This window comes from Oncorhynchus gorbuscha, unplaced genomic scaffold, assembly GCF_021184085.1.
Source record: "Oncorhynchus gorbuscha isolate QuinsamMale2020 ecotype Even-year unplaced genomic scaffold, OgorEven_v1.0 Un_scaffold_3740, whole genome shotgun sequence".
Classification (NCBI taxonomy): domain Eukaryota; kingdom Metazoa; phylum Chordata; class Actinopteri; order Salmoniformes; family Salmonidae; genus Oncorhynchus; species Oncorhynchus gorbuscha.
Window position 1 is genome coordinate 10,001 of NW_025747911.1, and position 14,159 is coordinate 24,159.

Genomic DNA, 14,159 nt, shown 5'->3' on the forward strand with positions numbered 1-14,159 from the left:
CAACTGTCTCCCTCATCTCTCTCTACTGGTACCATGAGGACAACTGTCTCCCTCATCTCTCTCTACTGGTACCATGAGGACAACTGTCTCCCTCATCTCTCTCTACTGGTACCATGAGGACAACTGTCTCCCTCATCTCTCTACTGGTACCATGAGGACAACTGTCTCCCTCATCTCTCTACTGGTACCATGAGGACAACTGTCTCTCTCTACTGGTACCATGAGGACAACTGCCTCCCTCATCTCTCTCTACTGGTACCATGAGGACAACTGTCTCCCTCATCTCTCTCTACTGGTACCATGAGGACAACTGCCTCCCTCATCTCTCTCTACTGGTACCATGAGGACAACTGTCTCCCTCATCTCTCTACTGGTACCATGAGGACAACTGTCTCCCTCATCTCTCTACTGGTACCATGAGGACAACTGTCTCCTTCACCTCTCTCTACTGGTACCATGAGGACAACTGCCTCCCTCATCTCTCTCTACTGGTACCATGAGGACAACTGCCTCCCTCATCTCTCTCTACTGGTACCATGAGGACAACTGCCTCCCTCATCTCTCTCTACTGGTACCATGAGGACAACTGCCTCCCTCATCTCTCTCTACTGGTACCATGAGGACAGCTGCCTCCCTCATCTCTCTCTACTGGTACCATGAGGACAACTGCCTCCCTCATCTCTCTCTACTGGTACCATGAGGACAACTGCCTCCCTCATCTCTCTCTACTGGTACCATGAGGACAACTGCCTCCCTCATCTCTCTCTACTGGTACCATGAGGACAACTGTCTCCCTCATCTCTCTCTACTGGTACCATGAGGACAACTGCCTCCCTCATCTCTCTCTAATGGTACCATGAGGACAACTGCCTCCCTCACCTCTCTCTACTGGTACCATGAGGACAGCTGTCTCCCTCATCTCTCTACTGGTACCATGAGGACAGCTGTCTCCCTCACATCTCTCTACTGGTACCATGAGGACAGCTGTCTCCCTCATCTCTCTCTAATGGTACCATGAGGACAGCTGTCTCCTCATCTCTCTACTGGTACCATGAGGACAGCTGTCTCCTCATCTCTCTACTGGTACCATGAGGACAGCTGTCTCCCTCATCTCTCTCTAATGGTACCATGAGGACAGCTGTCTCCCTCATCTCTCTACTGGTACCATGAGGACAGCTGTCTCCCTCATCTCTCTCTAATGGTACCATGAGGACAGCTGTCTCCCTCATCTCTCTCTAATGGTACCATGAGGACAGCTGTCTCCCTCATCTCTCTACTGGTACCATGAGGACAGCTGTCTCCCTCATCTCTCTAATGGTACCATGAGGACAGCTGTCTCCCTCATCTCTCTAATGGTACCATGAGGACAGCTGTCTCCCTCATCTCTCTACTGGTACCATGAGGACAGCTGTCTCCCTCATCTCTCTAATGGTACCATGAGGACAGCTGTCTCCCTCATCTCTCTACTGGTACCATGAGGACAGCTGTCTCCTCATCTCTCTCTAATGGTACCATGAGGACAGCTGTCTCCCTCATCTCTCTACTGGTACCATGAGGACAGCTGTCTCCCTCATCACTCTACTGGTACCATGAGGACAGCTGTCTCCCTCATCTCTCTAATGGTACCATGAGGACAGCTGTCTCCCTCATCTCTCTACTGGTACCATGAGGACAGCTGTCTCCCTCATCTCTCTACTGGTACCATGAGGACAGCTGTCTCCCTCACATCTCTCTACTGGTACCATGAGGACAGCTGTCTCCCTCATCTCTCTACTGGTACCATGAGGACAACTGCCTCCCTCATCTCTCTACTGGTACCATGAGGACAACTGTCTCCCTCACCTCTCTACTGGTACCATGAGGACAACTGCCTCCCTCATCTCTCTACTGGTACCATGAGGACAACTGCCCCCCTCATCTCTCTACTGGTACCATGAGGACAACTGCCTCCCTCATCTCTCTCTACTGGTACCATGAGGACAACTGTCTCCCTCATCTCTCTCTACTGGTACCATGAGGACAACTGCCTCCCTCATCTCTCTCTAATGGTACCATGAGGACAACTGCCTCCCTCACCTCTCTCTACTGGTACCATGAGGACAACTGCCTCCCTCATCATTCTCTACTGGTACCATGAGGACAGCTGTCTCCCTCATCTCTATCTACTGGTACCATGAGGACAGCTGTCTCCCTCATCTCTCTCTAATGGTACCATGAGGACAGCTGTCTCCCTCATCTCTCTCTACTGGTACCATGAGGACAGCTGTCTCCCTCATCTCTCTCTACTGGTACCATGAGGACAGCTGTCTCCCTCATCTCTCTCTACTGGTACCATGAGGACAGATGCCTCCCTCATTTCTCTACTGGTACCATGAGGACAGATGCCTCCCTCATCTCTCTACTGGTACCATGAGGACAGCTGTCTCCCTCATCTCTCTCTACTGGTACCATGAGGACAGCTGTCTCCCTCATCTCTCTACTGGTACCATGAGGACAGCTGTCTCCCTCATCTCTCTCTACTGGTACCATGAGGACAGCTGTCTCCCTCATCTCTCTCTACTGGTACCATGAGGACAGATGCCTCCCTCATTTCTCTACTGGTACCATGAGGACAGATGCCTCCCTCATCTCTCTACTGGTACCATGAGGACAGCTGTCTCCCTCATCATTCGCTACTGGTACCATGAGGACAGCTGTCTCCCTCATCTCTCTACTGGTACCATGAGGACAGCTGTCTCCCTCATCTCTCTCTACTGGTACCATGAGGACAGCTCAAATGGAAACTTAATCCCATAATGATCTTATAGTAGACCAGCCAACCTGGAAAAAGTTATGTGATTTATTTTTGCTTGTTACAGACTGTCATCAATGCTTGATAAAACATGTTTTCTGTGATTCACAAAGTAAGGCTGGATTTCAGGGTAATTTTGTATTTCTAATGCCATTTTTAACAGGTCAAAGGTCAAATGTGGTGAAAATGGTAAAATGTATGTAGATTTATGTGGAATGTTCAACAAAAATGGAGTGGATTATCAAACAACACTTAGACTATAGAGTTTCTGCATTAGTAGTTGCTTTACATCCAGCTACTCTGCTTTCAGATACACACATCCAGCTCATCAAATGCTTTACAAATGGGGTATTTGTGTGTCATAAGGAACATTAATGGTATTTAGTCTTTTTATAAAGGCCTTTTTCAATACATTTGTAAATGCCCTCATACCTGCAACAGCTGGAACTGGATTAGCTGCCATTTAGTAAATACTGTCTGACTGGACCACTGAGACCTGCTTCCCTTATGTTAATACACCAACTACAGGACGGCAGGTAGCCTGGTGGTTAGAGTGTTGGGACTGGACCACTGAGACCTGCTTCCCTTATGTTAATACAACAACTACAGGACGGCAGGTAGCCTGGTGGTTAGAGTGTTGGGACTGGAACACTGAGACCTGCTTCCCTTATGTTAATACACCAACTACAGGACGGCAGGTAGCCTGGTGGTTAGAGTGTTGGGACTGGACCACTGAGACCTGCTTCCCTTCTGTTAATACAACAACTACAGGGTGGCAGGTAGCCTGGTGGTTAGAGTGTTGGAACTGGATCAGCTGCCATTTAGTAAATACTGTCTGACTGGACCACTGAGACCTGCTTCCCTTACGTTAATACAACAACTACAGGGTGGCAGGTAGCCTGGTGGTTAGAGTGTTGGGACTGGACCACTGAGACCTGCTTCCCTTACGTTAATACAACAACTACAGGGTGGCAGGTAGCCTGGTGGTTAGAGTGTTGGAACTGGATCAGCTGCCATTTAGTAAATACTGTCTGACTGGACCACTGAGACCTGCTTCCCTTACGTTAATACAACAACTACAGGACGGCAGGTAGCCTGGTGGTTAGAGTGTTGGGACTGGATCAGCTGCCATTTAGTAAATACTGTCTGACTGGACCACTGAGACCTGCTTCCCTTACGTTAATACAACAACTACAGGACGGCAGGTAGCCTGGTGGTTAGAGTGTTGGGACTGGACCACTGAGACCTGCTTCCCTTACGTTAATACAACAACTACAGGACGGCAGGTAGCCTGGTGGTTAGAGTGTTGGGACTGGACCACTGAGACCTGCTTCCCTTACGTTAATACAACAACTACAGGGTGGCAGGTAGCCTGGTGGTTAGAGTGTTGGGACTGGATCAGCTGCCATTTAGTAAATACTGTCTGACTGGACCACTGAGACCTGCTTCCCTTATGTTAATACAACAACTACAGGACGGCAGGTAGCCTGGTGGTTAGAGTGTTGGGACTGGACCACTGAGACCTGCTTCCCTTACGTTAATACAACAACTACAGGACGGCAGGTAGCCTGGTGGTTAGAGTGTTGGGACTGGACCACTGAGACCTGCTTCCCTTACGTTAATACAACAACTACAGGGTGGCAGGTAGCCTGGTGGTTAGAGTGTTGGGACTGGATCAGCTGCCATTTAGTAAATACTGTCTGACTGGACCACTGAGACCTGCTTCCCTTAGGTTAATACAACAACTACAGGGTGGCAGGTAGCCTGGTGGTTAGAGTGTTGGGACTGAACCACTGAGACCTGCTTCCCTTATGTTAATACAACAACTACAGGACGGCAGGTAGCCTGGTGGTTAGAGTGTTGGGACTGGACCACTGAGACCTGCTTCCCTTATGTTAATACACCAACTACAGGACGGCAGGTAGCCTGGTGGTTAGAGTGTTGGGACTGGACCACTGAGACCTGCTTCCCTTATGTTAATACAACAACTACAGGACGGCAGGTAGCCTGGTGGTTAGAGTGTTGGGACTGGACCACTGAGACCTGCTTCCCTTATGTTAATACACCAACTACAGGACGGCAGGTAGCCTGGTGGTTAGAGTGTTGGGACTGGACCACTGAGACCTGCTTCCCTTATGTTAATACAACAACTACAGGACGGCAGGTAGCCTGGTGGTTAGAGTGTTGGGACTGGACCACTGAGACCTGCTTCCCTTATGTTAATACAACAACTACAGGACGGCAGGTAGCCTGGTGGTTAGAGTGTTGGGACTGGACCACTGAGACCTGCTTCCCTTACGTTAATACAACAACTACAGGGTGGCAGGTAGCCTGGTGGTTAGAGTGTTGGGACTGGACCACTGAGACCTGCTTCCCTTATGTTAATACAACAACTACAGGACGGCAGGTAGCCTGGTGGTTAGAGTGTTGGGACGGTAACCTGAAGTTTGATACACTCTTAGAAAGAAAGGTGCAATCTAGAACCTTAAAGGGTTCTTAGGCTGTCCCCATAGGAGAACCCTTTGAAGAACTCTTTTAGGTTTCAGGTAGAACCCTTTCCACATAAGGTTCTGTATGGAACCCAAAAGGGTTCTATCTGGAACCAAAAAGGGTTCTATCTGGAACCAAAAAGGGTTCTATCTGGAACCCAAAAGGGTTCTGCTACGTGGACAACCAGGAAAGCTCTTATGGAACCCTTATTTCTTAGAGTGTAGTCCTAATCCCCGAGCCGACAAGGTGAAGCAAGGCAGTTAACCCCACCACAACAACTGCTCCCCAGGTGCCCAATGTGGCACGGACTCAGAGGGTCGGGTTAAAAGCTCTTATGGAACCCTTATTTCTTAGAGTGTAGTCCTAATCCCCGAGCCGACAAGGTGAAGCAAGGCAGTTAACCCCACCACAACAACTGCTCCCCAGGTGCCCAATGTGGCACGGACTCAGAGGGGTCGGGTTAAAAGCTCTTATGGAACCCTTATTTCTTAGAGTGTAGTCCTAATCCCCGAGCCGACAAGGTGAAGCAAGGCAGTTAACCCCACCACAACAACTGCTCCCCAGGTGCCCAATGTGGCACGGACTCAGAGGGGTCGGGTTAAAAGCTCTTATGGAACCCTTATTTCTTAGAGTGTAGTCCTAATCCCCGAGCCGACAAGGTGAAGCAAGGCAGTTAACCCCACCACAACAACTGCTCCCCAGGTGCCCAATGTGGCACGGACTCAGAGGGGTCGGGTTAAAAGCTCTTATGGAACCCTTATTTCTTAGAGTGTAGTCCTAATCCCCGAGCCGACAAGGTGAAGCAAGGCAGTTAACCCCACCACAACAACTGCTCCCCAGGTGCCCAATGTGGCACGGACTCAGAGGGGTCGGGTTAAAAGCTCTTATGGAACCCTTATTTCTTAGAGTGTAGTCCTAATCCCCGAGCCGACAAGGTGAAGCAAGGCAGTTAACCCCACCACAACAACTGCTCCCCAGGTGCCCAATGTGGCACGGACTCAGAGGGGTCGGGTTAAAAGCTCTTATGGAACCCTTATTTCTTAGAGTGTAGTCCTAATCCCCGAGCCGACAAGGTGAAGCAAGGCAGTTAACCCCACCACAACAACTGCTCCCCAGGTGCCCAATGTGGCACGGACTCAGAGGGGTCGGGTTAAAAGCTCTTATGGAACCCTTATTTCTTAGAGTGTAGTCCTAATCCCCGAGCCGACAAGGTGAAGCAAGGCAGTTAACCCCACCACAACAACTGCTCCCCAGGTGCCCAATGTGGCACGGACTCAGAGGGGTCGGGTTAAAAGTGTTTCGGTTCGACCTTGTGTGTAATTTATGATTAAATTATTTATTATTTTTAAATCAGTGATAGAGGGAAGTTGTATCATTAAAGCCATATTGTGGTCTAGTCATTTCATCTCAGTATCATTATGCTATAGTGGTCTATAGTGGTCTAGTCATTTCATCTCCGTATCATTATGCTATAGTGGTCTAGTCATTTCATCTCAGTATCATTATGCTATAGTGGTCTAGTCATTTCATCTCAGTATCATTATGCTATAGTGGTCTAGTCATTTCATCTCAGTATCATTATGCTATAGTGGTCTAGTCATTTCATCTCAGTATCATTATGCTATAGTGGTCTAGTCATTTCATCTCCGTATCATTATGCTATAGTGGTCTATAGTGGTCTAGTCATTTCATCTCCGTATCATTATGCTATAGTGGTCTATAGTGGTCTAGTCATTTCATCTCCGTATCATTATGCTATAGTGGTCTATAGTGGTCTAGTCATTTAATCTCCGTATCATTATGCTATAGTGGTCTATAGTGGTCTAGTCATTTCATCTCAGTATCATTATGCTATAGTGGTCTAGTCATTTCATCTCAGTATCATTATGCTATAGTGGTCTAGTCATTTCATCTCAGTATCATTATGCTATAGTGGTCTAGTCATTTAATCTCCGTATCATTATGCTATAGTGGTCTATAGTGGTCTAGTCATTTCATCTCAGTATCATTATGCTATAGTGGTCTAGTCATTTCATCTCAGTATCATTATGCTATAGTGGTCTATAGTGGTCTATAGTGGTCTATAGTGGTCTAGTCATTTCATCTCAGTATCATTATGCTATAGTGGTCTAGTCATTTCATCTCAGTATCATTATGCTATAGTGGTCTATAGTGGTCTAGTCATTTCATCTCAGTATCATTATGCTATAGTGGTCTAGTCATTTCATCTCAGTATCATTATGCTATAGTGGTCTAGTCATTTCATCTCCGTATCATTATGCTATAGTGGTCTATAGTGGTCTAGTCATTTCATCTCAGTATCATTATGCTATAGTGGTCTATAGTGGTCTAGTCATTTCATCTCAGTATCATTATGCTATAGTGGTCTAGTCATTTCATCTCAGTATCATTATGCTATAGTGGTCTAGTCATTTAATCTCAGTATCATTATGCTATAGTGGTCTAGTCATTTCATCTCCGTATCATTATGCTATAGTGGTCTATAGTGGTCTAGTCATTTCATCTCAGTATCATTATGCTATAGTGGTCTAGTCATTTCATCTCCGTATCATTATGCTATAGTGGTCTATAGTGGTCTAGTCATTTCATCTCCGTATCATTATGCTATAGTGGTCTATAGTGGTCTAGTCATTTCATCTCAGTATCATTATGCTATAGTGGTCTAGTCATTTCATCTCCGTATCATTATGCTATAGTGGTCTATAGTGGTCTAGTCATTTCATCTCCGTATCATTATGCTATAGTGGTCTATAGTGGTCTAGTCATTTCATCTCAGTATCATTATGCTATAGTGGTCTATAGTGGTCTAGTCATTTCATCTCCGTATCATTATGCTATAGTGGTCTAGTCATTTCATCTCAGTATCATTATGCTATAGTGGTCTATAGTGGTCTAGTCATTTCATCTCCGTATCATTATGCTATAGTGGTCTAGTCATTTCATCTCAGTATCATTATGCTATAGTGGTCTATAGTGGTCTAGTCATTTCATCTCCGTATCATTATGCTATAGTGGTCTAGTCATTTCATCTCAGTATCATTATGCTATAGTGGTCTATAGTGGTCTAGTCATTTCATCTCCGTATCATTATGCTATAGTGGTCTAGTCATTTCATCTCAGTATCATTATGCTATAGTGGTCTATAGTGGTCTAGTCATTTCATCTCAGTATCATTATGCTATAGTGGTCTAGTCATTTCATCTCAGTATCATTATGCTATAGTGGTCTATAGTGGTCTAGTCATTTCATCTCAGTATCATTATGCTATAGTGGTCTAGTCATTTCATCTCAGTATCATTATGCTATAGTGGTCTAGTCATTTCATCTCAGTATCATTATGCTATAGTGGTCTAGTCATTTCATCTCAGTATCATTATGCTATAGTGGTCTATAGTGGTCTAGTCATTTCATCTCAGTATCATTATGCTATAGTGGTCTAGTCATTTCATCTCAGTATCATTATGCTATAGTGGTCTATAGTGGTCTAGTCATTTCATCTCCGTATCATTATGCTATAGTGGTCTAGTCATTTCATCTCAGTATCATTATGCTATAGTGGTCTATAGTGGTCTAGTCATTTCATCTCAGTATCATTATGCTATAGTGGTCTAGTCATTTCATCTCAGTATCATTATGCTATAGTGGTCTAGTCATCTCATCTCCGTATCATTATGCTATAGTGGTCTAGTCATTTCATCTCAGTATCATTATGCTATAGTGGTCTAGTCATCTCATCTCCGTATCATTATGCTATAGTGGTCTATAGTGGTCTAGTCATTTCATCTCAGTATCATTATGCTATAGTGGTCTATAGTGGTCTAGTCATTTCATCTCAGTATCATTATGCTATAGTGGTCTATAGTGGTCTAGTCATTTCATCTCCGTATCATTATGCTATAGTGGTCTAGTCATCTCATCTCAGTATCATTATGCTATAGTGGTCTAGTCATTTAATCTCCGTATCATTATGCTATAGTGGTCTATAGTGGTCTATAGTGGTCTAGTCATTTCATCTCAGTATCATTATGCTATAGTGGTCTAGTCATCTCATCTCAGTATCATTATGCTATAGTGGTCTATAGTGGTCTAGTCATTTCATCTCAGTATCATTATGCTATAGTGGTCTAGTCATTTCATCTCAGTATCATTATGCTATAGTGGTCTATAGTGGTCTAGTCATTTCATCTCAGTATCATTATGCTATAGTGGTCTAGTCATTTCATCTCAGTATCATTATGCTATAGTGGTCTATAGTGGTCTAGTCATTTCATCTCAGTATCATTATGCTATAGTGGTCTAGTCATTTCATCTCAGTATCATTATGCTATAGTGGTCTATAGTGGTCTAGTCATTTCATCTCAGTATCATTATGCTATAGTGGTCTATAGTGGTCTAGTCATTTCATCTCCGTATCATTATGCTATAGTGGTCTAGTCATTTCATCTCAGTATCATTATGCTATAGTGGTCTAGTCATTTCATCTCAGTATCATTATGCTATAGTGGTCTATAGTGGTCTAGTCATTTCATCTCCGTATCATTATGCTATAGTGGTCTAGTCATTTCATCTCAGTATCATTATGCTATAGTGGTCTATAGTGGTCTAGTCATTTCATCTCCGTATCATTATGCTATAGTGGTCTAGTCATTTCATCTCCGTATCATTATGCTATAGTGGTCTATAGTGGTCTAGTCATTTCATCTCCGTATCATTATGCTATAGTGGTCTAGTCATTTCATCTCAGTATCATTATGCTATAGTGGTCTATAGTGGTCTAGTCATTTCATCTCAGTATCATTATGCTATAGTGGTCTATAGTGGTCTAGTCATTTCATCTCAGTATCATTATGCTATAGTGGTCTAGTCATTTCATCTCAGTATCATTATGCTATAGTGGTCTAGTCATTTCATCTCAGTATCATTATGCTATAGTGGTCTAGTCATTTCATCTCAGTATCATTATGCTATAGTGGTCTATAGTGGTCTAGTCATTTCATCTCAGTATCATTATGCTATAGTGGTCTATAGTGGTCTAGTCATTTCATCTCAGTATCATTATGCTATAGTGGTCTAGTCATTTCATCTCAGTATCATTATGCTATAGTGGTCTATAGTGGTCTAGTCATTTCATCTCAGTATCATTATGCTATAGTGGTCTAGTCATTTCATCTCAGTATCATTATGCTATAGTGGTCTAGTCATTTCATCTCCGTATCATTATGCTATAGTGGTCTAGTCATTTCATCTCAGTATCATTATGCTATAGTGGTCTAGTCATCTCATCTCAGTATCATTATGCTATAGTGGTCTATAGTGGTCTAGTCATTTCATCTCCGTATCATTATGCTATAGTGGTCTAGTCATTTCATCTCAGTATCATTATGCTATAGTGGTCTAGTCATTTCATCTCAGTATCATTATGCTATAGTGGTCTATAGTGGTCTAGTCATTTCATCTCAGTATCATTATGCTATAGTGGTCTAGTCATTTCATCTCAGTATCATTATGCTATAGTGGTCTAGTCATTTCATCTCAGTATCATTATGCTATAGTGGTCTAGTCATCTCAGTATCATTATGCTATAGTGGTCTATAGTGGTCTAGTCATTTCATCTCAGTATCATTATGCTATAGTGGTCTATAGTGGTCTAGTCATTTCATCTCAGTATCATTATGCTATAGTGGTCTAGTCATTTCATCTCAGTATCATTATGCTATAGTGGTCTAGTCATTTCATCTCAGTATCATTATGCTATAGTGGTCTATAGTGGTCTAGTCATTTCATCTCCGTATCATTATGCTATAGTGGTCTATAGTGGTCTAGTCATTTCATCTCAGTATCATTATGCTATAGTGGTCTATAGTGGTCTAGTCATTTCATCTCAGTATCATTATGCTATAGTGGTCTAGTCATTTCATCTCAGTATCATTATGCTATAGTGGTCTATAGTGGTCTAGTCATTTCATCTCAGTATCATTATGCTATAGTGGTCTAGTCATTTCATCTCAGTATCATTATGCTATAGTGGTCTAGTCATTTCATCTCAGTATCATTATGCTATAGTGGTCTAGTCATTTCATCTCAGTATCATTATGCTATAGTGGTCTATAGTGGTCTAGTCATTTCATCTCAGTATCATTATGCTATAGTGGTCTAGTCATTTCATCTCAGTATCATTATGCTATAGTGGTCTAGTCATCTCAGTATCATTATGCTATAGTGGTCTATAGTGGTCTAGTCATTTCATCTCAGTATCATTATGCTATAGTGGTCTAGTCATTTCATCTCAGTATCATTATGCTATAGTGGTCTATAGTGGTCTAGTCATTTCATCTCCGTATCATTATGCTATAGTGGTCTATAGTGGTCCAGTCATTTCATCTCAGTATCATTATGCTATAGTGGTCTAGTCATTTCATCTCCGTATCATTATGCTATAGTGGTCTAGTCATTTCATCTCAGTATCATTATGCTATAGTGGTCTAGTCATTTCATCTCAGTATCATTATGCTATAGTGGTCTATAGTGGTCTAGTCATTTCATCTCAGTATCATTATGCTATAGTGGTCTATAGTGGTCTAGTCATTTCATCTCAGTATCATTATGCTATAGTGGTCTATAGTGGTCTAGTCATTTCATCTCAGTATCATTATGCTATAGTGGTCTAGTCATTTCATCTCAGTATCATTATGCTATAGTGGTCTATAGTGGTCTAGTCATTTCATCTCAGTATCATTATGCTATAGTGGTCTAGTCATTTCATCTCAGTATCATTATGCTATAGTGGTCTAGTCATTTCATCTCAGTATCATTATGCTATAGTGGTCTATAGTGGTCTAGTCATTTCATCTCAGTATCATTATGCTATAGTGGTCTAGTCATTTCATCTCAGTATCATTATGCTATAGTGGTCTAGTCATTTCATCTCAGTATCATTATGCTATAGTGGTCTAGTCATTTCATCTCCGTAAGGACAGACATGGGAACGACAAGTTCTCTCATCATTTATTTTCTTTACAGTAAAAGTTGTGTTTGTAAAAGTCCCTTTGTTATTGTTTCCATGGCGATGCTATGACATCTTTATGGTGCTGCTGGAATTGTGTTCATTTGTAAAAATACATTTGTGAATAAAAGTTCTTACCGTTTTCCTTCTCTTCTTCCTGGATGTTCGTAGAAAAGCTGTGTTCTGTAGTTCATCAGCTCCAGTCCTCAGTGAAACTCTGGTTAGTTGGAGGAGAAGACAAAGAATGATCTCTGATCCAACTCTTCTGTTGGCTTCAAACTAGTGACTACACCCTCTGCTGCTGTTTTACCAGAACAGAGACGTTTCCAGGAAACGTGTGTGTGTGTGTGTGTGTGTGTGTGTGTGTGTGTGTGTGTGTGTGTGTGTGTGTGTGTGTGTGTGTGTGTGTGTGTGTGTGTGTGTGTGTGTGTGTGTGTGTGTGTGTGTGTGTGTGTGTGTGTGTGTGTGTGTGTGTGTGTGTGTGTGTGTGTGTGTGTGTGTGTGTGTGTGTTGTTTAAGGCTTTCAGCTTAGTCATAAGGTTTCAGAAAACAGGATATGGTACTATCAGAACAGGCATTCTGGGGGCATTTCAGAGAAACATGTGTATGTGCAATTGTGTAGGTGTGCCTGTTACTATGGAGGCAAAGTATGTGCCAAAAGGACACATTTTAAATGACAAGTGGACACGTGTCATAAACCAGTAGGCTGCTTTTCTGTTAAGAGTTTGGTTGGCCCGCCTTACCCTTGAGATTTCACTCTCTATCGCTGGTCAGTGTTTTTCCTCATAACATCTGACTTGAACCCTAACTCTAACCTTGATCCAACCTTAACCAAACTCCTAAGGCCTTTTTTTTTTGTTTTCATGAATTTTTACAATGTAGCCACATTTGGAATTTGCAGCTGGCCCTATCTAGCAGAAATTCAACACCTCTCCCTCCCTCTTTCCCTCCTCCCACTCTCTCCTGTCCTGTCCTATCCTCTTCTCATCTCATATTTTATTCTTTCTCCATTTCCCCTCCTTCTCCTATACATATCATCTCTCCATCTCTCCTCTCTTTAGTGTGTACTGTGGGTATCTCTCCTCCATATCCATCCTCTCTCCATCTCTCTTCTCTTTAGTGTGTACTGTGGGTATCTCTACTCTATATCCATCCTCTCTCCATCTCTCTTCTCTTTAGTGTGTACTGTGGGTATCTCTCCTCTATATCCATCCTCTCTCCATCTCTCTTCTCTTTAGTGTGTACTGTGGGTATCTCTCCTCCATATCCATCCTCTCTCCATCTCTCTTCTCTTTAGTGTGTACTGTGGGTATCTCTCCTCTATATCCATCCTCTCTCCATCTCTCCTCTCTTTAGTGTGTACTGTGGGTATCTCTCCTCTATATCCATCCTCTCGCCATCTCTCCTCTCTTACTGTGTACTGCGGGTAGCTCTCCTCTATATCCATCCTCTCTCCATCTCTCCTCTCTTAGTGTATACTGTGGGTATCTCTCCTCTATATCCATCCTCTCTCCATCTCTCCTCTCTTAGTGTATACTGTGGGTATCTCTCCTCTATATCCATCCTCTCTCCATCTCTACTCCTGTCCTTATCTCAGTTCTAATCTGTTCACTGCCCATGTGAACCACTGCCCTGATTGCAATGTTGAGTAACATACACCTACCTTACTTTCACTCTCAACACCTTGCCTTGCGTGGCAGCAAGGCTTTTGTCCATACACACATGCACGTACACACAAACACACATGCACGTACACACAAACACACATTCACCTACACACAAACACACATGCACCTACACACAAACACACATGCACCTACACACAAACACACATGCACGTACACACAAACACAC

The 14,159-nt window shown here is 43.2% G+C and overlaps 1 protein-coding gene across 1 annotated transcript in view; it reads right to left on the reverse strand.

The window, feature by feature from the left end:
- Positions 1–12,599, reverse strand: part of LOC124028089 (GTPase IMAP family member 7-like) — an 18,775-nt gene extending 6,176 nt beyond the window's left edge. The window contains exon 1 of the mRNA XM_046340241.1: positions 12,444–12,599. The gene's annotated coding sequence lies outside the window, so the exon portion shown is untranslated. The remainder of the gene's footprint in view (positions 1–12,443) is intronic.
- Between the last annotated feature and the right edge of the window lie 1,560 nt (positions 12,600–14,159).